Source organism: Oxyura jamaicensis, chromosome Z (genome assembly GCF_011077185.1).
Source record: "Oxyura jamaicensis isolate SHBP4307 breed ruddy duck chromosome Z, BPBGC_Ojam_1.0, whole genome shotgun sequence".
NCBI lineage: Eukaryota > Metazoa > Chordata > Aves > Anseriformes > Anatidae > Oxyura > Oxyura jamaicensis.
In genome coordinates, this window is record NC_048926.1 from 19677932 (window position 1) to 19705340 (window position 27409).

General features: G+C 37.2%; 1 long non-coding RNA gene across 1 annotated transcript; it reads left to right on the forward strand.

The window, feature by feature from the left end:
• The first annotated feature begins 609 nt into the window (after nt 1-609).
• LOC118156672 lies at nt 610-26283 on the forward strand. Its single transcript, XR_004746373.1, has 3 exons — nt 610-686; nt 22088-22200; nt 26166-26283. It is a non-coding gene; the product is annotated as an uncharacterized LOC118156672 (long non-coding RNA).
• Nucleotides 26284-27409: the final 1126 nt, after the last annotated feature.

Genomic DNA, 27409 nt, shown 5'->3' on the forward strand with positions numbered 1-27409 from the left:
TATGTTATTATACAAACACCATTATTCACTTCCTCTTTACTCTGTAGTGGGTTCATCAGTTCATCAGAGGAAAACTCTGATTTTTTTTTTTTTTTTTTTTTAACAAAACCACTTTTCCAATGTTTTAATGATGCCAAGAACTTGAGAAAATATGGCAAATTCAACTATAAGAAAATCATATGAAAATCTTTTATCTATCAAACCTTAAGTTGCACTGGCATCTTTTTACGGAGATCTTATGAAAAAAAGCCAAATTAATATGTTTTTAACATCATGCTATGGCTTCTTTTTCATTGTTGTTCTAAAAGCAGACTGGATTCACTTCAGTTCACTCCTGCTGAAACACTTCACCCCCTTTTACTCAATATTTCATATTTCATTGGAAAATAAGAGTGAAAAGAGTCTAAGGTCCATCTAATCCAGCCTTTGTCCCTCACAGGTTCCATTATATCTCTTGAGAGGTGTCTTCACAGCTTGGTCTTAAAGATCATTCTTGCTTTCTGCCAGAGATCCTAATCACTGTAGGCCCTTTGCATTGTATCTGTACTCAGGTGTTTGACATTCCTGCTGCCAAGAGTCTCATTTGAAAGTCACTGAGAGGTGTAGGTACAGTTCTTTCCCTTCACTAATAAGCAGGTTGTAGATGGGAACAACATCAATTTCCATCATATTGGACAGATGCAGTGGTAAGATTAAAGTGGAAAAGTCTCTCAAATATTGCAGACAGAGTCATTCTGAATCACAAGAAATCTTTTGCTTTGTGTGTGTGTGTGTGTGTGAGTGTGTATTTACCTGTCAATGTAATAGCTGTTATCTCTTTGGAATAGAGCAAAATCAAAAGTAATTTTCCTGGTATATTCAGAAATATTTTACTAACTTGTTCCTGAATTTTATGTCTTTAGCAAATGTATGCATGCCTTTTTCCCCCTCATTTTGTTATATAATTTGATTTTGTTAGATAATTTTGATTTCTTCCATAATTCCTGCTCATGTGTGTTTTGTTAGTTTTATTTTAAAAGAGGTGATAAGAATGCTAGTGATGGGTCTTCACCTCCCTTTAGTATATTTGTGTGTGTGTCTGTCTGTCTGTTAAACAACTTTCCCAGTATAGAGTTTTCCTGCCAGCTTCTCATGATGTACTGTGGACTATAAACACTGTCACTTAGAAATCGTCTCACTTTCACTGAAGGGGTAACAGATTCTGTACCAAATCTTACTGTCTGAACTCAGGGGAGTTCAAGGCAGACAAAGTCAAACTTATGCAACCCAAACACAACTGGGTATTGAGACCAATAATTTTAAGTTTGCAACTTCTTATTTTTATATGAAATTTCAGTTTATGCATATACAAAAATGCTACAGATTAGCCCAGTGACCAAAGTGTTGTGTCTGTTTTAACAGTGTATGATATATATGTGCAATTTCTAGTTCATGCTTTCGGAAAATATGGCTATTGTCTCATCAGGTTCTTGTGTTCTGTCAGTGTTCTTTGCAATGAGTATTAATAGTGAGTGAGGATATATATCTGGCAGGTCTGTAAAGGTAGGAGATCTGAGTAATAGTATGACCTAGTTTAATCATCAGACTCAATATAATCTTGAATTCTGTCTTTCATTCAAAGACAATCTTTCACTAACCTGTCTTGTTTTTAAGAATACTCATTGATGAAAATACTAGCTCATCATGCTAAGAAAGAAGGATGGTCATTAAGTTAAAAAGACAAATCAGATCAGGTTGAAATTTGAAGTTGCACAAACTGAGCCTATCCTATAGAATCATTGAACATGACCCAAGAGTTTTAAAGCTTTTTAGCTGATGAAGACCTTGACAAAAAGTTTTGTAGAAGGCAGCTGGGCATGTGTGTACACACGACACTGGAAGTTTAAATGAAAAATCTGATGAAAAACAAAGACATTTTTCATTATCAATATAATTATTTATTATCCATATTAATTATTCATTACCAAGACAATGCTAACAACAATATTCAGTTGTGATGTTTCATAAAACAGAAAAATAGTTATTCCATTGTAAAGTACCTGTACGTGCCCATCTCTATGTGTGTAGAGATGGCAAGACATACCTCTGTGGGCGTTTCCTTGATCACACAAAGGCACAGTGTGTCTGTAACACAATTAATAATCAAATTTTTAAAAGGATCAGTGGAAACATGTTCCATTTCGCTTTTCTCACTGACTAACCTCAACCTTGCTGTGGTGGGCTTGTAGCAAAGTAGTAGAGTGTGAAAAAGGGAACATAAGAGAAGATTATGAGCTCCTTTATGAGAGTGTGGCTATTTTTTGCCCTAAGGTATAATAAGTGAATAATTTTATCTTAGTATTATTTTGATAATGATTAACCTGTACTGTTTTTTTTTGTGCAATATTGTTCTCTTAAATCTCTGTTGTGCTGTCACTTCCTGCCAATGCTAGGGGAGAAATGCAAAGAAAATACTTAAGCTGTAAAATTTGGGTGGGTATGGACTCCCACCACACCTAAGGTAAAAGCCTCTAACTTGATCTCAAAGCTGAGTCCAGTTCTGGTTGTGGTTCTTTAAGTTCAAATTCTATTCATATTCCTAAATTCTGAAATCAGATGTACTATGTTTAAACCAATACACACACTTCAGCTTAAAATTGGCATAAATGGTCATGTTTAAAATCAGTATCTGGTATGTTATATATTCCATTCATTTCACATTTTTCCTTTGAGAAAAAATGAACCCCTTTCCTTTTCTTCCTGTTAATGAATTTATTTTAATAATAAGAAAATGAAAGGTAATGAAGCTCATCTATTTTCTACATAATAATTAAAGATTCACTTGGGAGAAGAAAACATTGAGCCCACTGGCTAGGAGATTCACAAAGAAATTTTTTTTTTTAAAAAAAAGTAGAGTTTGAACCCCTAGTCCAATTAATATTCATATATTTTATGACAAAAAGAAACATTCCCAAATGAGACAGATTTATTTCAGACTATTCATTAGTTTTGAAGAGCTTCTAATTCCCTGCAGATATCTAGGGTGTTTGAACCCTAAGTCCCTTTCTCCTCATATGAGTAAATTTACTTTGGCTTAAATAGTGTAGGTGAGAGGATGTGCTTATTACAGTAGATACATCCTTCTGAGCTTTTTTATGAGGCCCCGTCCCAGTGGGCTTTGTAATTGGGGGACAGCAGAGTTGCATTGGCCATGCCAGTGAGGGACCCTCAGAGGTGTTCCTCTACCCAATGCTTCCCTGGTTTTTGCAGGATACTCCTCATTACTCAGTGATGCTGGGAAGTGCCCTGGAGAAGGTCTCAGGACTGGTCTTCAGTGTGTTTTGGCACCAGGATTAGTAATGGAGAAGTCTGGAGAGGTTTTGGTGTAATTGTTTCCACTCAGTTTGAGGGTTGGTCTCAGTTACCATCCTGGACTCTCCCCATATCTTTCAGCCAAACAGAACACACCGCTGGACAGGAAAATCAGAAATGCCTGTTCTGCCTCTTTATTCCTCCTCCTTCAGTCTTACATTCCAGTCTTATAGAAGGTGGCAAAGGGGAGATTTGAACATAATTTAAATCAACTCATTTTTTTTCCCTGTCTTTGTGCCTGCACTCACCGGTAAAGAACCACAAAGGAGAATCTCTGAACTGTGCTATAAGCTCCTCTTCAGAGTCCCTTCATTCATCTGCTTACCAAAATGCCAACACACCTGTCAAAGATGAGTTATGAGCTTCAAAGTCTTTATTTACTCTTTTTAAATGCAATTATGCAATTCTACATAAATTTTAAAGACTACTCTGGGGCTTATTTTATTAAATTCAGGGGAATTTTGCTTATATTGTGAATAGAAGGATTTTTTTTTCCCTCTCTGATTCTGCTGAAAATCAAGGATGTGAAAATTAAATGAATGCTTTTTCAGCCTTAGTAGCAAAGATCAGTGTTTTTCAGTCAGTGCTTGACTAGTCAAATAACTCTCCATAATTTAATGTGATACATGAAACAGAAGATGATAATGCACTCTCCTGGTAAAGTTTTAGCTTTTCTGGAAAAAAAATAAAAAATCTTTTAGTCATAAAGCAGGCAGATGAAATATATGTAAGAAATGTGTTGGCAGAGCTGAGGTGAAGGTATGTTTACTTAACCACTTTCGGTGAATCAGACTTTTAGATTCCAGAGAATGCATGAATGTATGTACAGTTTAGAATAACAAATACATTTAAAACAGGTATCTAAGCCTTGCAAGTTCTCCTCTGTCTGAGATATTAAGGACTTAGATGACCCAGAAACACAGCTTGAAACATCTTTTAAGATCACACTTCAACATCTGTTTAGAACTTTACAGTTCTGTAAAGCTCTTCAGGCAACTCAAAAAATTCTTATTATCCACAAAATGATTAGATGTAAGTGGACTTAACCTCTGCTACACCATCTGGGATGGATAAATCTGATGTTGCTAAACCAGTTTTACACCAGATCAAAATCTGATCGCTGAAAAAAAAAAAAAAAAAAAAGGAAAAAACACCCCAAAACAAAACCACACACACACAAACAAAAGCAACCCCTCTCACATTTGCATATTTATACAGTCTCAAAAATATTCTGTATAGAGTGAGTCACTGTCTCTAACTTGATAAGGACAAAATATCTAGCAATTTAGCCACCCTGAAATTTTTGCCATCTTTAAAGATTTGCCATCTTTACTTTTGCCTTTTTTTTTTTTTATTATTTAAAGAATTGCTGTAATTAATATCTGAACCTTAATCACTATTAATTGAGAACATTGTGTGCTAAACTAATTTATACTATAAAGTAATGTTGCTGCAGCAAGTGAACATTTTCTTAACAATGCCCATTAACTTTAGACTTTGAGTAGCAATAAAACACATTGTGATTTAAAAAAAAATCATGTTGGAAGTGCAATGCTTGTGCACAGTGTGTGCTGGTAACAAGTCAATGCTTGCCAGTTGTCACCATGTGGAAGGATCTTAGATAACTTAGATATTTCCTGTTTGGTTGAGGATGCCACTGTGTGAAACAGCCCATGAATGTTGGCTCATAATGCCAATAATTGTAAACCTGCTTTTTTTTTTTTTTTTTTTTTTTTTTTTTTTTTTTTTTTTTGAGATGCCAGCTATGGGTTGGGTGCTGCTGAAGCTTCCCTGGTTCTATTTCTGGCTGTTCCATTAACTCAGGAATAAGGAAGTTGGGTAATTTTTTCTGCCCTTCATTATCTCTACCTTTTAAATACACTTAGTAATTAAAACCAATAACATTTACCAAAAATACCATTTGTCTGGAAATACTGATTGTGCATATGAAAACTTTTGCCAGGTGTAGGGAAAGTTTTCCCAAGTTTGTTTGTCAAAAATTTAACCAGAAAAATAAGCGACTTTTGCCAAAACTTTTAGTAGGAAAAACAAACAAACAAACAAAAAGCAAAACCATAAATAAATATATTTATTCTCCAAAACAGAATTTCTGATCAGAGAAGTGTGTCTTGCAGTTAGTGTACTCCTTTGTGCTTTAATATTATATTACATATATTGCAAATGCTCCAAAAGAAGAGAAGCAGAGAGCAAAAGTCCCATGTAGGTTTACTGCAAGATAACTGATTGCAAGCTTGAGAGCATTATTTGGTAGGGGGTGGGGTGGGGGGGGGGGTGAGGGTATGGGAGTGTTAGTAAATCTGAAAGCCCTTGGTTGCATCCAAACCAAAAAGGGTTTGGCTTAAAAAAGTGAAGAGAAAAGACATTATTTTATTTATTTATTTATTTATTTTTCATAGTTAATAACTTTGATATTATTGGAGCTACCTAAAAAATTTCTTAAGAGTAACATCTGATGATGTATTGAATGTGGAACTTTGTACTATACTCAGAAATAAAGTGAGAGGTGACATGGATGGAGACAGCTGGACTGGATGGTCTGCCAAGCTCTGAGGAACGTGATGGAGATGCATTTCCTCCCACGTTGTGAAAGTTTGCTTTAAGGGCATTCATGCTTCTCCCTGTGCCACTGTTGCAGGGTGGGTGCTGGCACAGACACATTTTCCATCCAGGCATGAATGGGCATACCTCATGCTGAAAATAGAGCTGATTGGGAATTTTCATCTCAATCCTTAGCAGAAGGCAAGTTGTCTTTCTTGTAAAATTGAAAATTTCTCTACTAAAATATAAATTTCCCTGAAAGATTTTATTTTCAGAGAAAAACAAACATTATTCAATTTTGTATTGGTTTGACCTCAGAAGGAATATTCTGAGTGGACTGAAGATATTTTCTGCTATTCACTTTTAAAAATGTTTTCCATTGTTTTTTATTGCCAAATATAATTTAAAGCTCTCTCATCCATAAAACAAACTGGTCTGAACTGTGTAGTGATGCCCTGAATGAATAAAACTATAGTAAAATTGGATGTTCTGGTATGGACAAATGATGCATAATGATGTTGAATTAGCTTGAATAGTTCAGTAAGCTGAAAACCAGGAAAGACAGATTACGTAATTCACCTAAAAATGGGGTGATACTCCAATCCTTTGAAAAAAAAAAAAAAAAAAAAAAAAAAAAAAAAAACGTTTTGCAGAATTTCTATTTTGTTGAAGTTTTTAAGGATTTTTAAGGATTTTTAAACATTTGTCCTGGTACAAAGCCCTGTGTTGATTGTTTTTAAGAAAGAATCATGCAGATTAATAGTGTCCCCACAATTAATAAATTTGCTATGTTATTGTGCTGATGTGAGAGCTATTCCCTTGGGTACATCACAGACAAAAATTCAAGTATCTTCAATTATGTTTAATGACCCAGGATGCTCTCTGGCTGCTCTCAGAAGTGCCAGTCCTTGAGCACAGAGAGGAGGCAGTAAGTTACATCAGCTTATTTTGGGAGGAATGGTCTTCTGAGCAACACCAGAGGCAGAATTGTTTTCATGACATTTTGGCACAATAAGCAGGATATATGAGAGCTGCTGTTGAAGCTGGCATTAGCTGGCATGTCTGGGTAACAAGTCAGTCTTTCTCATGCTCCATTCACAGCAGCATGCCAGCCACTTGGTACTTTAGGACTGCTGCTGCCCATCTGCCTTCTGCATCGCTGGAGCATGGTTGCTGTCCGCTGATCTTGTGACCAACTTTCACTTCACCATGGTGGTGGTGGTGTGTTCTTTCCTTGGCCTTCAATGTCTCCTGTGTTTTCTGTCATGCTGCATGACAGAGAGTTGCTGACAGCCCATGGTGAGCACATTGCACTGCAAGCATTTAAACAAGTGCTTATTTACATGCCGTGAGCACGGCATCCCCATTAAGCCTGGTGGAGGAGGGGTAGAGTTCTTCTGTGTCATTTTAGATAATTGCAACAATTCAGCAGTTCAAAACTGCTCAACAAATGTTCTTGCTGTTCTGTGGAAATCTCTATGTCCATTTTTTTTCATCCACACATCTGAGTGGGAAGAAAATGATTTTATTCTGATTCAGAATAATTAACCCATCACTATGCCTAGCTCACACTTGGATAATAAAACTGGGGTTTGGGGTGGAATGCAAGGAGGGAGTTGTTACAAATGAAGCCATTCATTCAACAACAAAAAGAGGAATATGAGACTATTTTGCTAGAATCTTGTGGCACATAAAATCAGAGAGAGAGAATAAATAGTTCTATGTGCCTTTACCAATGACTTTTTTGATATCATTATTTATTAATTCTTCTGCACAAAACCCATGAAAGAAGTAAATCAAGATCAAATAGAAGAGAATTCATTTCCATCTAAAAAATATTTTATCAGTTACAAACTGTTTAGATAGTTATGAGAATGTAAAATACAATAACAAAAGGAGAATTAACTTGCCTTTACAATAAGAAAATAAATTTTACTGGGAACAATGGATTTGTGTGTGTTGCAGAAAACACTCAGAGAGAAGTCGACAGTAGCACTCAAAGGTAGGCAGAGACAATGACAGCTAATTGCAGATGTGGGAGGCAAGTGACATGCTAGGAAGATAATTATGTCTGCTCCATAGATGTGAAAGACTTATGCTGGATTAGTGCCTGCCAGGGTTATCCCTGCATTCAAAGGTTCAGAATGACATTTCCAAAGAGGTGCTGGTATCACCAACATTGTAGCAAAGGCATTTTGGTGTTCTGCATGATGAGTCTGATACAAAGAGATTTTGCATATTAAATTCAACCTGCTCCAAGTCTGAATACAATCTTCCAGAAGTTCAACTTCTATTGTTATTAATATGTGGTATGCGTTTTTTCCACTTCACCATGCCTGAAATAGTTACACAAGAGAGACCCCTACCACAGCCCACCAAAGCAGTGCTTTTACAATGAGATGTTAAAGGTTATGTGCAGCATGCATTGGCAATGGGACGGTAGGAGTTATGTTCAGTGGCTCATGGCCTCCAGGAACCACACTGGAAGTGGTGCACAGAGAACAGCCCTACCACTGACTCATCCATATTGTCCATCAGGAGGAAAGTATTGTCAGAAATATGCTTTGGTTTCACTTTGGAGTGCAGTTAGTGTGGCCTAGGTGAGTGGCTGCTGAGGTGGATTGGGAATTGGCTGGATGGCAGAGCTCAGAGGGTTGTGCTTACTGTTAGAATCTAGTTGCAGGCCTGTAGCTAGCGGTGTCCCTCAGGGGTCAGTACTGGATCCAGTCTTGTTCAATATACTCATCAAAGATGTGGATGATGGAACAGAGTGCACCCTCAGCAAGTTTGCTGACAACACAAAGCTGGGATGGGTGGCTGATATCCCAGAGGGCTGTGCTGCCATCCAGAGGGACCTTAACAGGCTGGAGGGTTGGGCCGAGAGGAACCTCATGAAGTTCAACAAGGGCAAGTGTAGGGTCCTGCACCTAGGGAGGAACAACCCCAAAGACCAGCACAGGCTGGGGACTGACCTGCTGTAGAGCAGCTCTGCAGAGAGGGACCTCGGAGTCCTGGTGCACAGCAGGCTGACCATGAGCCAGCAGTGTGCCCTTATGACCAAGAAGGTCCATGGTATTCTGGGCTGCATTTGGAAGAGTGTTGCCAGCAGGTCAAGGGAAGTGATCCTCCCTCTCTCCTCAGCCCTGGTGAGGCCACACCTGGAGTATTGTGTCCAATTCTGGGCTCCCCAGTACAAGAGGGACATGGAGTTACTGGAGCAAGTCCAGAGGAAGGCTACAAAAATGATGAGAGGGCTGGAGCACCTGTCGTACAAGAACATGCAGAGAGAACAGGGCCTTTTTAGCCTGGAAAAGAGAAGACTGAGGGGACACCTCATCAATGTGATATTTATCTGAGGGGAGGGTGTCAAGGGGTTGGAGCCAGTCTCTTTTCAGTTGTACCCAGCAACAGGACAAGAGGTACCGGGCACAAACTGAAACACAGGAGGTTCTGGCTCAACATGAGGGGGCACTTTACTGTGAGGGTGACAGAGCACAGGGGCAGGCTGCCCAGAGGGGTTGTGGAGTCTCCTCCGGAGATATTCAAAACCTGCCTGGATGCAATCCTCCACAACATGCTCTAGGTGATCTTGCTCATTAGGGTGATTGGACTAGCTGATCTTCAGAGGTCCCTTCCAACCTTGTCCATTCTGTGATTCTGGTTGTGGAAGATCGGGTGCCAGAAATAAAACAAAAAGACAAGAGATAATCTATTCATCTTATGGGTGTTCTCTAGCAGGTCATAGCCTCCTGTGACCTGGTGTCTCACACTGCACATATGTAGAAATCTTTTGTATCTTGGGTTCCTGCATTGGACTCACAGCTTTTTACTCTCGTATGCCATTTGAGCGAAGACTTTTCCTCCTATGGTGACTCTCAGAAATACCAAATCTCAGTCCTCATTTAAAAGGCTGCCTCCAGCTCTATGAGCAGCTACCTCCTCTACTCCTGATGCCACTAGGTATCAAGGATTCATTGGTCTTTGAAACAAACTTGAAGAAAATGAATTCCTTAGTTGCCATCCCTTCTGCACGTCTGATTCACCTCTGCCTTACAACAGACTTATTTGTCTTTCTTACTGTTGTATCTTTTGGTCAGCTTCAGTGGCAGGTGTGAGCAGAGGACTGTTTGGTTGGGAGTAGCAGACTCGTCTCCTTTTTGCTGTTTCTTTTTTTTTGCAGCCTGGCTTTATTTCACCAGATTGGATATCAAGCAGTGTCTGTATGGGATTAGTATGGAAGCATGGGTAGCCCTAATAGTGGAGCATGTTAGGGAACTAACATTTTCATCATCAGGAGGTACTCATATCATAATTAATATCCCAAATGCTTTTTGTGTATAACAACTCTAAACTGACTCTGTTTTGGAAACCAGGAGAACACTAGGGAATGCTCTTTCCAAGCAATAGGTTTTTGCAATGCAGCAGACCAAGACACTTTGTGTGAGCAGGGGCAGGGAAATGAGGATGACATGACCTCAACTGAGATTCAAAAGAAAGTCAACTGAGATTCAAAGCAAAGAACATTGCTGCAGACTACTTTCCTGTTTGAAGTAGATTAACATGTGCAAGGGGTGAGGTGGTATAGGATGTGCATTCATTGCAAGGAGGGGTAAGCATTAGTTAGAAGTTGGAAGCATGTGTACACCGTAGGCTCCCTGAAGGAAAACAAACAAACAAACAAAAACACTTGGAGATGGCTTGAGACTGTTATTTTTTATTATTATTTTTAATTTATTTTAAATTTATTTTTAATTTGCTCCCCAACTTTTACTAATTTGGGGAATACAAGACAGAGAACTTAGAAAACTAACCATTTCCTAAAATTCCACATAGAACTTTCAGTTCGTATCTAAGAAAGAACACCGATGTTTTCCTTGTTTTTTTTCTTTCAACAAGGGCAGACTCTGGGTTCTCTGAATGGGAGCTGCCAACTTCAGTCTCATGTACCACATAATAATAAAGGGAACCTGTAGGCAATTCAATGATGTGAACAAGGCAGCTGGTCTGTTATGACTTTTAACCAAGTTCATTGGAGAAATAAGCCAATATATTACCACTGCTCTTTTTCACAGTGCTGCTGTTCCATCTGTATTTGTTGCAGGCATTGCTTAGGACAGGTTATTTGTGAGAAATAGGCTCTCATTTTTCCTAGTACACTGGAGCTGTAATTTGCTACAGCAGCTCTCCCTCAGTTTGATATTAGGGTTGGATAATGTCATCTTTATCCGTTTATACATGTGTATGAAACAGTGGCATTCAGTGAGGCCATAAGAGGGCCTAGCAAACAAATCTTTCACTTTTGTTGTTCTCTTTAAAAATGTATATAACGGCAGAAGAAGTAGGAAAAGGGCATCTGAATGCTGATGGCTCCATCATGCTTAGAAAACTACTTACGCTTTTCTGGAAGTGTATTAATCTCCTACACTTTATGTAGATCATGTGAACTCTACATGATCCTTCAGCATTCTACAAATCCTGAAAATATGCTGTGGAAAAACACTAACTTTCTCCAGCTCATTAGCAGAGGTTGATAGATACCCATTCAGTGTTCAGTGTGACATTTCACTAATGAAGCAGAAAGTGTTTTATATTTTAAGCTGTATATTTTTTCCTGGTGCATTTTAGAAAGTATCCTTTAATTTCTGAAAAAGTACAATAACTGAAACTGACAATAATGGTTACCAGCTCTGGAAAATAACTTCTCAAAATATCCTTGGTGCAATTCTTAGGAGTCTTAAAGTTGTGATTGCAAAGATATTTTCAAGAACACAGAGCTCATGAATATAAATGTGAAGTACAGCTGTTTCTGTTTTAGATATTCATTAGGTTTTTACTCAGATCTTCAGTACTGACTTGCTTGAAAAAAGTGCCTGTCTCTCTGTGTTATAGCCCTAAGGTTAGCTTGGGTCTTGAGAGATACCTAGCAAAAACCACAAGTACAAGACAAAGGAACATTAATAACTTCAAAGAATATGCTATTGTCAGCAAATGGTTAGTAATTACAACTGTTAGACCAGTTACACACATCAGGCAATATTAATTTCAGAAGTATTGACTTGAGGAAATACACATCCTACTTACTAATAGAGTAATTCATCTGAGAAACCTAGGAGGTGAGAGTATAAGAGAAGCTTAAAATCCCTATGAAAAGATATGTCCCTCTAACTTGCTGAATATTTTTAGTAGTAGTGAAATGGCAGCTACTGCTATTTCAGAAATGTGTCTGCCCACCGGTAAGATGTTTTGTTAGCATTTCTTATCAATTATTAACCAAAACTGCAGGATTCTGAAACATCACCTCACTGAAATGATAGGGACTTCTGGGTTGGTATTCACAAGAGACAGAAAGGGAAGGTTTTTGAAAAAAAATAAAAAAATAAAAAAAAAATTAAAACAAGGTGGAATTGTGCAAGGGAAAATTGATATATTTTATTAACACCTAGGGTTAGCCTGCATGCTTATTTTTCAGCTGAAGTACAAAATTATTGAAGGCAGAATATGCTTGTCTCAGATTCAGACTTTATCCATGCTAGGCCTTCCATTTCCAAGAGGTGGTAGATAAATTTATGTAGCCATTTAAATTAGATTATTTTGTTATTATTATTATTATTTTCTTTATAAGGTACTTTTTACATGTGTAAGTACTCCTTCAGTGTAAATTTATATTAGCAAGCTGTGATTTCTGTAATTTTACCCTTAACTTTTTTTTTTTTTTTTTTTTTTTTTCCAAGTCCAGGTTAGTATAGGTGGTAAAGGTGGTGGTGAGTTATGTGAGAACATATTATTAATACCTGGCAAAGTAGACCTGAAACAGGTTTCTAGCTCCAACATACATTTCCTGTTAGTTTGTGTAAGGGTGTTAATCTTTCATTTGAACATTGCCATTTTTAAACACAGTTTTACAAAATGGAAAAGATGCATTAGTTACAATTTTGCACATTTATTTCTGCCAGTGATCAATTATTCTGCCTCGATCCTAAATATATATATATATATATATATATATATTTCTGTTAGATCTTCCTCAAATTGTACTCTGCCTTTATTTTTTTTTGCCTTTTTAACTCTGAAAACAGATACTAAAGGCTCAGGAGCTCACACTGATCTTAATTGTTGAAGGCAACTTACTTTGACGAAAAAAACTCAGTGGATTAACATGTAGTACAGAAAGTCTAGATATGCAATTTTTTTGCACAGTAACACAATGACACATGGATGAAGAAGAGCTAGCAAGTGTAGTGACATTTATATTTAAATGATGATGTGCCTGGTAATACAGAAAATGATTAAATGCACACTAAACTATTTGGAACATTTCCACATAAGTGTGGTTTTACTGTGCAATCTGAAATGATGTACTGGAGTGAGCTCATGTCAGTGTAGTTTTGTGTTAGGGAATCCTTAGCTCTGCAGCCAGAGGGAGAAGAAGAACTGTGATTTCTTATCCCAATGTAGAATAGAACTGCATAAAAATGCAGTAAGGGACTCAGAGAAACCACTGGCTTGCTCTTGTACAGAAGCATCATCAGAGTCAGGGGAAGGTCTTGTGTTTGCCTCACCAGTTTTAAAACAACTATTTTGTCGAAGCACTCAGAACTGGCAGCAATTCTGAAATGCATGGATCTTAGCCGTGACCAGAAATGGGCTTCTCCAGTTGGCTCCTAGGATTAAGCAGAGGCAAAAATCCTGTAACCAGCTTTTATTGATCATAGAGCCCAAACCATCAGTCAGATTCACAATCTGATATTTGGTGACACAAAACTTTTCCATGAAGGAGAATTGATCTGCATGGGAAGTTACCAATAACTATCTGTGAAAGGAGTGATATCTCCGGATTGAATGGTAGTTATCTCTAGCGATGAACTATTCTAGGTTTTTGGAGGGAGATATTTTTAAAACAGATCCTACACAGGATTTTGTCAAAAGCAAAGTTAATGAGTTATTCATCTGCATTTCATGAAGTAAATTAGTTATTTTTAAAAATATTTATATTAAATTGTAAACTATTATAATCACCAGTAAGTGTTCATACAACTACAGAATATAAATTCAGACTCTGGTGTTTTACTGTAGCTTTATTTTAAATTTCTCTGAATTTATTTAATAATCATATGAAGCATTAAAGCTCTGTTTTGCAGAAACAAATTTCATTTTAATTTTTTGCTTGTGTTAGTTTCTAAAATGGGAATGAATTATTTACATAGAGGTGGGACCCAGAGAAAGTATTGAGATCTGCATTTGAATTTATTGCACAGTAGCATCAAGAACATCATGGCATCTTGATATTTGGTGAGAAAATCAAAATCAAAACCAAACCAAACCAAACCAAACCAAAAAAAAAACAACAACAACAACAACAAAAAAAAACATTTTACACAGCAATGCAAAATGAAAATGTTAAATCTCTCATGCCTTCAACCATACTGACAAGTGAAAAGGTGTTAATAAAGAAGAGCATTGAGCAGAGTTTGTAGATTAGTAAAACAAGTTGTATTTAAGCATCATTTCTAAATGTAGTTCTAGAGACTGAGTAGGAAGCAAAAGGACCATATGTTAAAAGAAAATAAAAAAATAAAAGGAGCTGTGAGATCCTGCATGGCATAATGACAAGTGTGGGAGGGCATATTTATTAGAAAAGAAGGTGTGAGTAAATAGTCAAGGCGAAGAGTGGATTGGAACAGTTTTAAAGGTTATAACAACACTCCCTATGCTATTAGTCATGGTTTCTCTCTGTATCTGTTTGCCTTTCATGCAAAGTGTCATTTGTCTCACTGGGCTTCCTGACTGCATTAGACCTGAACACAAGACAGAGTCACTCACTGATAGGTCATTCCCAACATAGATAAACCTGACAGAAAAGTGAGAGGTTTTTTTGGCAGTATTTCTTCTCAGTAAGTAATTTGACTGATTCACTCCTAAGAGTGATCATTTTTATTCTTACTGCTGGAGGGAAGAGTAGAATTGGCAAGACAGTGTGCTGTGAATGCAGAGTGATGAATGCAACTTCAGACTGTGTCATAATGTACATTGCCATCAGAGAGAGAATAAAACTACTTCCTTACATGAACTGTGGAAGGAGAATCCTTGGTTTTAATTGAGGCACGCAGATATGAGCTTTAATATTGAGCAGCATTTCTGACCTGTGTGAAATTGCTTTCCTACTCTCATCCCTTGGGAAGGCCTGATAACTTCTTTGGCAATCTTGGCAAGAAGAGAAGACATGAATGATAGCAGGCACTTGGCAATGTTGAGGGTTATTGTGAGGGACTGCACAGTATTACTTAGCTAAAGTGTGAAAGTCTGCACTGCATTTACCTGTGCTCTTCTCTCTTTGAACATTAATTATAGATGTATGCTTTTTGTTCCTTTTCGCTCCCTGTTTATCACCAACATTAAAATTCTAATAGGGCAAGTTTTGATGCCTAACTTAAAACTATATAAGTTATATAGCAAACTGTGCAGTCCCCAGGAATTTAGTACTTATTCACTGACAAAACTTCATAACCTAAACCTAGTTAGTTAGACAAGTAATTCAATTCAGGAGGTGCATACCTATTTATAACAAATTGTATTTCTAACCACAACACATTGTGGAGATGGGGAAGCTTATTGCATGCCTTAAGCACAGGCCAGTCCTTAACTAGCCTTCCTGAATCCTAAATGAACAAATCACCATCATCTTTTCAAAGTACGTTTCCCAGAATAGGCAGCCTGTTTGTTTACCCCAAATGCAGACAGAAAGTCTTGAAATATGTAGTAATGACAAAGCAGAAGTAGTAGAGAGTTCTTAATGTGTTCCTGACCTAATTAAGATAAGATGAAAAGATTCCTTTGGGTACCTGGATCATATGTAGGTTAGACATTCATTCACATTCCCTCATGTCTCCCTCCACAGGGGAAGAATATGAAATGACACAGATCTGCCTTTTGAAACTGCTAAAATCTGAACTCAGGGAAGAGGCAGTCTCTTGTGACTCTTTCCAGGTGAGGGGTCCTCACTGAGCTTCTGATAATCTGGCAATTCATGTTAAATCAAGCAGTAAGGAATCAAGTACCAAGGAACACGTGACTCTGCATAGCTATGCTCTTTCTACCATCTGTAAAATGAGTTTTTAATGAAACAGTTGAACAAAAAAGACTGACAATGCAATAAGGCATGAAGCTGGTGGCTATAAGTCTGCAAAATAATGATTTATGTTCTAGTTATAAACAAAGCCTTATTAAGGTTTAGTCTTTCCTTGAAAGTCTTCTTTTCAGAAGACTTCTGAAAATGTTCCCAATACTGTTTTCTTCCTTTTGTTCCTTCATGTTTCTCTTGAAATAATAATAATAAAAAAACTTTCTGAAGATAAGCTACATGTTCAGTCCAAATTGTCAGAAGAAAAGAGAGACCTAAAGGTCATATTATTTGCCTTATTTAATATATTTCAAGAAAGTGGACCTTCTTCCAAATACATTTTAACATGGGTATTTATGATTCATGATCTGATTATAGAGGTGAGTCTGAGACCATGAAAAGTGAGACCATGAAAAGTAAACTTTCTGTCCTTGATAAAGAGTAGAGTATAAGTAATAAAAGGCTTCTACCATGTCCACAGTTTTGAATACCACCTCTTTTTTTTTTTTTTTTTTTTTTTTTTTTTAAGCAAAAAATAACATATCCAAATTGAAATACTATAGCTAAATATGATTCCATGGTACTCACCAGAGCTACAGTTCAGTTACATCATGTCCTTGTTCTCTTGCATGCACTGGATTCCCCATGGGGACTTCGGCTTGCATAGTGCAGCAAAAACAGGAAAGCTCCTCCAACTTTCTAGATATTACTCATAAAATGTTGAGGAGTTTTCATAGGAAATGAAGTCTGAGTAGGAACATGAAACTTCTGTACTGTAACTCACCTGAAATTCCAAAGACTTCTTCAGAATACAAATGTTTGGATTTTAGCCAGAGTGTTTCATTATTTGAGACATCATTGAGAAGTTTAGGAATCCAAGATACAAAGAAAAATATTATATATACAAATCTATCTTCCCTTCCCTTCCCTTCATGGGTCAGATGGGATTCATCTGACCCATTTTAGAGGTTTACTTAGATGGGATGAATTGTGTCCTACAATTGCTTCTTTCTCCACACAGAGCATAAAAGAAATCTAATGTGACAGTTTTAGATGTAAATGACTGTAATTGCTCAGATGAATCTCACTGTCATGTGCGAATGCCTAAGATTTTATTTAGCACTGAATGGGAGAGAATAAGCACTTAAAAGATGTGTGTGTGTATACATATACATATATTAATATATTAAAGTAGGGGAGAAATAACTAGTTGAGGAGTGATGTGGGCTGTAGAGAGAAAATCAGTAGCTTGTCTTATAAGGAAAGAAAGCTAAATCACACAGACCAGATTATGAACAGCTACCACTAATGAGCAGTCACATTAGCTATTACTAATGACAATAGGAACATTTCTCTGATCTACTGCTCACAATCTGGCCCTGAGTTTTAAAGCAAATGCTAAGGAAAAAAAAATAATTCAAAAAAAATATGGCTCTAGGATGGGTGAAAGTGGCAGGAAAAAAAAAAAAAAGGATAGAGCAAAATGTGTGAAGAAATAGTGAGACAGAATGCTGAATTTCACTCTTAAGATGCTTAAGAGGTTGTGAGGCTCAGCTGAGATCTACAGTAGACTGAAGTTTCATACATAAAACCAGTTGTAGTGCAAGATGGAAAAAAAATACATTTTTCTTTGCAAAAATAAAGGAATGGCATTTTTCAACGAGATATCTATTCCAATAAAACATTTGTAAAGAGCTTTCTGCATTATATGATATACTTTCTGATTTAAATACAGAAAAAAAGGGCTATTTTCTGGAACAATCAGAATTTTAAGTTTAGCACTTACCTGGAATATTGAAGAAGTTCCCTAGTCATCTTAATTCATTTAAATCAAACCTGTTCCACCTTCATGTGTGCCCTGACATGACGATTTGATTATTCTGGCACAGGATACTCTAAAGCAGGCTAATCAGATTTGATTAAAGTAAAAGTATCCAAATGTTTATGTGTCCAAATGTTTATGAGTATCCAAATGTTTATGAAGGAGCCTGAAACAGGCTCCTTCAAAAGAAGTTTCAGGGTAGAAGCCTAATATAAATCTTTGAATTTCCTTCCTGAAGGATCTGTTTTCACCCTTGACTGTAGAGGGAGGCTAGCAGAGCAAGTAAGCTGCCCAAGAATGGGTCTCCACTAGGAACAACTCCATGTCAGGATGAAAAGCATCACTTGGCTGGGTCTGCATCATCACTAATTATTGTCTCAATGCAGAGCTGTTGCACAGGGAGAGGCCAAAGTGGATGCCCAAGGGCTGGTGGCTCAACCTTTGCCTTTGTGATGGCAGGCTTGAAGAAGGACTCTAAGTAAAATATTTAGGCTCTTAAATTTCTACTGAAATGGACAGAATTCAAATCATTTAAATGAGAATGCATGTTGTAGTAAATATGGGCCCAGTGTTTTTGGAGAGTAGATTAATCTAAATAAATCAGCAACACTTGTAGTTTTAAGTTGCTTAAGAGGCTTTGAAGAAGTCTACAAATGATTGATATTTTTTATTAAAATTTTGTTATTGTTTGCAAGAACAAACATACAAAAAAACATTAATAGACAGCTTAAAACACTCACTTTTTGGCTTTTAAATATTTAATTCCTGATTTCTGTTCGGAAATGAACTGGATCAGAAATCAAAAGCAAATTTTGTCACCCCAGAAAATAGTGACTTTTTTAAATTTCTATTTGATGCAGATGGTATCATCACTGTTTGCTTACACCTGCTTAAGTACATTCTTGACTCTTGCAGTGTAATGGTTTGATAGCAAAGGGATAGTTTCACATTTTTCTGGGGCTGGCAGCATTTATTTGGATCCATACTGTCAGCTGAATAAGATTAAAAATGGTAAAATAATATTCCCTCAATATATATATATATATATATATATATATATACAGAAAAGGGTAGGGGAGAAAGACGAATACCTTTTTAACATGGATAACTTCAGCAACTTCATTTATTTCACAGCACTATATCAGCCAGGATGCCATATTGCAGAAGCAGGGACTTTCGCTGGGAGAGAAAAAAGTTTATCTGGAGAAATACAGCTTTCATGATGCTAGCATATTATGAAATTACAACTTCATTTTTATTTATCAGACTTAAATTTGTAAAATTCAGATACAGGTTGTCCGAGGCCAATGGTACGAAGTTCAACAAGGCCAAGTGCCGGGTCCTGCACCTGGGGCACAACAACCCCAAACAGAGCTACAGGCTAGGAGATGTGTGGTTAGAAAGCTGCCTGGCAGAGAAGGACCTGGGAGTATTGTTTGACAGTCGGCTGAATATGAGCCAGCAGTGTGCTCAGGCGGCCAAGAAGGCCAGCAGCATCCTGGCTTGCATAAGAAACAGCGTGGCCAGCAGGTCCAGGGAAGTGATTGTCCCCCTGTACTCGGCTCTGGTGAGGCCGCACCTCGAGTACTGTGTTCAGTTTTGGGCCCCTCGCTACAAGAAGGACATGGAGGTGCTTGAGCGAGTCCAGAGAAGGGCTACGATGCTGGTGAGGGGTCTGGAGAACAAGTCTTATGAGGAGCGGCTGAGGGAGCTGGGCTTGTTCAGCCTGGAGAAGAGGAGGCTCAGGGGTGACCTTATTGCACTCTCCAGGTACCTGAAAGGAGGTTGTAGCGAGGTGGGGGTTGGTCTATTCTCCCACGTGCCTGGTGACAGGACGAGGGGGAATGGGTTAAAGTTGTGCCAGGGGAGGTTTAGGTTGGATATTAGGAAGAACTTCTTTACTGAACGGGTTGTTAGTCACTGGAACGGGCTGCCCATGGAAGTGGTTGAGTCACCATCCCTGAAGGTCTTTAAAAGGCGTTTAGATGTAGAGCTTAGGGATATGGTTTAGTGGAGGACTTGTTAGTGTTAGGTAGGAGGTTGGACTCGGTGATCTTGGATGTCTCTTCCAACCTAGACTATTCTGTGATTCTGTGATTCTGTGAACCTATCTTAAATGCAGTGCTTTCCTCCCCAGTCTGTAGCGAGTACACTAAGACTGTGCTGGACTTAAAGGGATGTGACAGTGACTTGTCCATGGAGAAGATGAGCTCCATGACACTTCTGCTCTTGTGTTTCTCAGCCATGTCGTTATCGTTTTTGTTCTTTGTGGAGTGCTAATTTGGTTGTGTTCTCTCAAGAGATTTCTCTGGGGGACCTTGTGTTCAGACATCATCTGTTGAAACTTGCTGTGTCTCTTTACTACAAGGTGCTACTAAAACAAGAGAAAAAAGCAGTGTGAGAGAAGCTAAGGAACAAAAGAAGGCCTATATAGACAAATCTTGCTTAAATAGAGGATCCTGACACCATTTTCTTAGGTTCACGATGTGCCACCAACTCTCAGGTTGATTACATTGCCTGTCAGTTTTCCAGGTCAGGTCTCCTCCCTTGGAACATTGCATTTACCTTGGACTGAGCCAACAAGGGGAGATTTTTAGTTTACAGCTACCATACTGTTAACAAGAAACTGGTTTTACTTCTCAATGACGATGGCTTCTCTTCACAGTTTTTTCCCTTTGTCATCCCACAGCTCTTAATGACTTGCTGCCATGCAAAACACTAAACTGAGGTGTGCCTAATATTCACAGAAATCATGTTAAGATCCTTGGCCTTCACCTTTTGCCACCATTAATTACTCTATTGAATCTACTCACTATATCTAGTACAATATGTTTTAATAATTCACCATAAATTTGTACTATGAGCAGTTTAATCTAATATCTGTTGTGAACCACAGCATATGTATGAATCCTGTAAGGTGCACAGTTATATCCGTACTCTGAAGTCCCTGTTATCTTTCTGGGTTAATTTGATAATTTTATGGTAGTTACTGGGAAAAACAAACAAATAAACAAACAAACAAACAAACAAAAAAAAAACAAATGAATAGGAAAAGGCCTAGTTAAACTACAGAAGTCCCAACCAAAAGGGACAATCTTCCAAATCCTAAATCACTTTTAGATTAAAAAATATTTTAAACAAAGTGTGGATTTTAGTATATAAAATTGTTTGGTCAATGGCAAGATATGAACTACCACACTGGCAGACTATAGATAGAATTAATGTATTACTGTTGCAAATGATCAGTACAAAAACTGATAGTCATACTTTGACATAGCAAATTAAAAGACCAATTGTTCTGGAAAAGTTGAAACAATTTGTAAATATGAGTCAGCTCAGTGACGCTTTTGGATGAATTCTTTTTGTTTTGTTTTTCATAAAACAACACATTTCAGCCTTTTTCTTTACAAAAGGAGGTTCTTTCATCTAAAATTGTCATATTCATCTGGATTTATTTTCCTATCATCACCACAACACTCCCAACCCTCTTGGTCTGAAGTGTTTTTATCCATGATTTCCCACTCCCTTTACCTTCTTAACCAGTCTGAGCAATGAAATACATATATTAAAAATAATATCAATAAATAATAAAAAAATTCTAAATTTTTAAATTTAACCAGTGTCTGATGTTTCTGAGCAAGGGAATCCATATATAGTCTCACCAACTGTGTAAAGATTTTGGAAACTGAATGCATTATATCTGTATCATGGCTGACTTGGAAACCTGAATGCAGATTCCAGTGTTCCTAGATATTCACTCTCAGACTTCTGGTGTGTAAAGCATCCCTGTTTTAACTTCTCCTACACGTATGCAACTGGCTTTCTAAATAGACACAAAAGTAGCTGGATAAATATATAAGGTCAGCTTTCTGCCCTTGCTACCACTATATATATATATATATATACTACGTATATATATATACGTATATATATATATACTACGTATATATATATATATACTACGTATATATATATATATATATATATACGTAGAATCGTAGAGTCACAGAATTATTAAGTTTGGAAAAGACCTCCAAGGTCATCTGGTTCAACCATCCCCCTACCACCAATGTCACCCACTAAACCATGTCCCTAAGCACCACATCCAGCCTTTCCTTAATCACCCCAAGGGATGGTGACTCCACCAACTCCCTAAGCAACCCATTCCAATGCCTGACTGTTCTTTCTGAGAAGAAATTTCTCTTAATATATCTATTTATTTATTTATTTTTCTGCAGGCTGGAAGCTTGTCAGAACTGAAATGCAATTGGCAATTTTTGAATCAATTCAATCTACAACATTGGGGTGGAAAACACAAACACCTGGTTAAGACACCTAACTTCTCTTCCCCGTGAATGATGTAAATTTGTTCTAGTTGCATTTTTTTCTTTTCATATTGCATAATTTTAACAAGAGTTGATCAAAACAAGTTATTTCATGTAATGTCACCTTTTCCTGTCAAGCATTTTGGGTGCAAATGAAACTATATATGATATTGTCATATATCTATCACACAGCTTCTGCAGCATCAATTAATTTCCCCCTATGGAGACCTTAGAACAACATGAAAGATTCATTGAGTATAAAAATGTACAACTCATATGAAAGTCTTATCTAGAGCAGCAGAGTTAACTGGTTTCTGTGAGGGTTATTTTACCAAGATTTAACCTTTTCTGTATTTATTTGTCACAGTTCTCACTGAAAAATTAATAACATTATTCTTGAAAATTGCTTCATTTCAAGTTACTGGCTTTTGTGTTTAACTCAGTGCCTACAAGCACACACAAGATAATATCTTCTGCATTCTTAACATCTTCTGCATTTAATTACTTTCTAACAGAAAAAAAAAGAGTTTTTAGAGATAGCATTTGACTTTTATTAAAAAGTTAAAACTAGGAACAGGCTTTAATTACACTACGTATGTATGTATGTATATATGTATATATATATATATATTGAGTTCTTTCCCAGACTAAACCTAACTATTGTGTTTTGGATCAGATGTTAAGGACTAGAGAGCTAGTTTTGCCCTAAATCACAGATTCGATTTTATGATGGCTGAAATTTGTTTATGTTGTGAGGTTTGTTTTAAACAACTGCAATTTTGCTCCATGTTACCTAACAATCTCTCCTTTGTTTTGTCTCTGTTACACATGTAATCAGGCAAAGACCTGTAGTCTTTGTCAGAAACAAATTCTGAGCAGAGTAGAAATAAGTGAGTAACAGGAGCTAGTAGGAAGCAGGCTGGATGAAAAGTCAAAGCAGCCCTGATGAGAAGGACCTGGAGGTATTTTTTGATGGGAAGCCTGAGATGAGCTGGCAAGGTGCTCTTATAGCCCAGAAAGCTAACCGTATCATGGGCTGTATCAAAAGCAGCGTGTCCAGCAGGTAGAGGGAGGGGATTCTAACCCTCTGTGAGAGGGCTCTTGTCAGACCCCACATGGAGTCTGGTGGTCAGTTCTGAGTCCTCCAGCACAAGAAAGACATTGAAGTATTAGAATGAGTCCAGAGGAGGTCCGCAAAGATGATCAAGGGGCTGGAACACCTTTCCTATAACCACGGGCTGAGAGAGCTGGGGTTGTCCAGTCTGGAGAAGGGAAGGCTCAGGGGAAACTTTATAGTGGCTTTCCAGTACCTAAAGGGGGCTTACAGAAAAGCTGGGGAGGGACTCTTTGTCAGGGAGTGTAGTGGTAGGACAAGAACAACGGCTTAAAATTAAAAAAGAGTAAATTTAGATTAGACTTTAGGAAGAAGTTCTTTACTCAGAGGGTGGTGAGGCACTGGCACAGTTTGCTGAGAGAAGCTGTGGATACCCCATCCCTGGAAATGCTCAAGACCAGGCTGGATGGGCCTTTGGGAAACCTGGTCTTGTGGGAGGTGTCCCTGCAGAAGGATTGGAACTAGATGGTCTTTAAACCATTTTGTGATTCTGCAGCTACAGACTGTGAACTTCCATAAATGAATGCATGGATTAAGGATTTTGGCTTTTGTTATCAATAATAACAAGTTTTCATCTACTCCTCCTTTAGGATGCTGATTCTGTTTTTCTCTCAATCATATGGAAAAACTAGGAACTGCAGACCTTGGCTTCACAGTTCCATGTAACCCATACTTTTTTATCAAAACCAGTTAATGTACAGGTTGTACATTGTACTTTGTAATAAGGATGAAAATATGAATACATTGAGAAAGCAAAGAGCTGAAAAGTTATAGATTATCAAAACTCAAGGTAGTTGCTTTTGTATTTCACCTATACTAAATAAAACATAACAAATGTAATTAAACTTCAAACTTTTTGAAGTTGATAGCCCTGGCTGGTGTACATTGTAGTATGAGAAGGAGCTCTGCAAGCTAACAGCTCAGGAAGAACCCTGCAAAATAGAGGTTGGAGATAAGTTTAGGTTTGTTTACCCTCCAACCCTCTCACTCCTTATAAAGTTATATAACTTTTACTTAAAAAGTTATATAACTTTTACTATAGGCATGTTTAAACCTGTTTTTTGTACAATGTTGTGGTACAGGGTGAATGAGGGTGAAACCAGTAAGCTATGTTTGTGAGCCGAGTTGAGAGAAGCTGGTATAGTCCAGGACATGTACAAGTATTTTAGAGAGACTGCTAGCTTTAATGGATACAATTAAGCAATGCAATTTTCACAGCCAGAGTCTGGATGGACAGGACAGGGGAAGGTGTTACTAGTTCATGCTGTAAGTTTTAGGGAAGGATTTTCCAATGTCCAGAAGTAGCTCTCTCCAGAGAAGATTCAGTCTTGCAGTGATATAGTTTACCTCAAGGATCAAGGAATGCTTTTACAAAGGAGATAAAAGTGTGAAAAGATAATGAAGGGACAAAAATAAAAATTATCAGAGAGAAGAAGAATGAAGAGAGGAAAAGTGTCAGTGAAAAAAAAAAGAAAAAAAAAAAAGAAAAGAGGAAAATTCCACAGAGAGGTACTCCAGCTTAAGTTCTTGTCCTGTTTAACTCTCTAAAGAAACAAAAGAAACCAAACTTCCACTCACCATAGTAGAGAGAAATTCAGGATCAACTTGAAGAATCATCCTTGCCTTGACATTAAAAAACAGAGCTAAAGTATTTTTTTGTTATTCTGCTGTCAGTATGGAGGAGAAAATACTAAGTGTCTATTTAGTCCCACTTCTGTATTCTTTTTGAGGACATGCCCTCTGTTCATATGCAACAATCTACCTTTGATCCCTGCAATGACAAATCAAGACAAAACGAGAGGCAGGTTTGTCAGTTAAAAAAAGAAATGTTACTTTTAATCCCATTAAATGCAACTTGATTTAATAATTCATAACCAGAAAAGGTTCTTTGGAACTTATGATATTCAAAGCACATATTCCTCATCACCAAATTAAGAGCTGGTTTAGAGAATCTTGTCAATAATCCAAGACTTTATATTGAATAACTTCTGTAAACAGTCATGAGTAATTTGCAGCGAGTAACTGATACTGAAAATTTGAGTTTTTTTTTGGAAATAACTACTTTTTTGCTGTTCACTGAATGGATCAGGCTTAAAATAAATAAATAAATAAGTGCATCTAAAATCAACAGTTTTATGTAAATAGTCTCCACTTAAAGCACTACGTTTTGCAAAAATGTTTCTTATAAAAAAAAAAAAAAAAAAAGAGAGAGAGAGAGAGAACATGACCAGGTGTGAAAGCTATTTGTTGAATTTCTTACATTGCAGCAATTCAAGGCGTTACAGGTGTGGATCAGATTTATTTATTTATTTATTTATTTATTTATTTATTTATTTATTTATTTATTTTTCCTAATGAATTTACATTCTGTCAGCTAATTTGAAATAACTGCATATAACTGACCCAATTACTGTGTAAGGACATGCTCGGTTATTGCCTGATACAATACTTGGCACAGACTGAACATATACTACGGCACATAATTTTTGTTACATAAAAATCTGAGAAATTCCAGAAAATAATGGAGGAGTGTATTTATTCTTACATTTCCAAGTGTTTGACAGCTTTCAAAAGCCTTATGCTCAAAAATCAATCCTGCAAAGTCTTCTTTGGTATGTCTTATCAACATTGTCTGAGAGATTCCTTTAAAATATAGCTCTGATTTTATAACTTGGAGACTCCATTGTGTGGTCTGGTCTCCTACCCAGGATTTTCTTGTGGAACCTAATGCTTTATATTCACTAAATCATCTGTTTTAGAACAATGTCCTACAATAAGTTACAAATGTGTAGGATCAGATTAATTGCTGCTGATTCAATGTACTTACAAAGCTCCTTCAATGTACTTTTAAGTAAAATATACTTATTTTTCTTTCAGCATAGCCCAGCTTGATCAGGATGTTGACCAGCTGTTTTGGATGACAGCAGAGCTATAAGCCCCATCATAGACACACAAACATTCTCTTATCCAGGCTACATTGCCAGGACTCACTTTTTTCTTCTAGAGGTACAGGCTCTCTCTATTTTAGTTTAGTGATTTATAGCTTCATGTTGTTTGGGTAGGTTGAGTGGATTGTTATTATTTAGAGCAGATCTGTAATATGAGCAGAAAGGACACACCAGAAGGTGGATTAATATGAAGAAAAGCTATCTTGAGATGAAGAAGACAAAATGAACATAATAATTTAAGTTCAGAAAGCAGGGAAACTGTGTGAAGAAACACATTTTCTTTGTTATTAATCTAATCAGAATCTTTAATATTTTTATGTAAAAATCCAGGTAGGCAGTAGCAATCAAACAGGTTCCTCTTCCTTTCAGAATGTTTTAATAAAATTTCCACTCTCAGTAACCTCAAGAGTTTTGAATGAATGAATGTTAGTCAAATTCAGGTCATGTAGCCAACTTCTATTTTCCTTTACTGATTCTCCTCTCAGGCCACATACTTTATTGTTCCTTGAGCAGGGCAGTGCTTGAATTTCATGCACAAATCAAAGACAGATCTAACTATAAACAATGTAAATCATACTATACCAATGGTATAGTATATACTATGGTATGGCTTTCTGGAAGGAAAACTCTTAAGTTTTATGTTGTATTTTGGCATTTGTGTTCACCGGTAGCCTGCAATGGTTTATTTAGATTTGTTTCAGAAAAAACAAACAAACAAACAAAAAAAACAAACACGTTGCTGTTGTATGCTATAATAACTCTATATAGATTTGCATTGGAATATCTTAGAATCTTAGAATATCTGAGTTGGAAGGCACCCACAAGAATCATCAAGTCGAACTCCTGGGTTCCACACAGGATCCCTTCCCACCCCCCTCTCCCCCCAAAACAAACAAACAAACAAAAAAAAAAAAAAAGAAAAACAAAAAAAACAGATAACATGTCTGAAAGCATTGTCCAAATGCTGCTTGAATTCTGGCAGCATGGTGCTGTGACCACTGGGGAGCCTGTCCCAGTGCCCAACCACCCTCTGGGTGAAGAATCTTTTCCTAACACCCCGCCTGACACTCCCCTGTTGCAGCTTCAAGCCATTACCTTGGGTCCTATCGCTAGTCACCAGAGAGCAGAGATCAATTCTTGCCCCTCTGCTCCCCCTCATGATGAAGCTGTAGG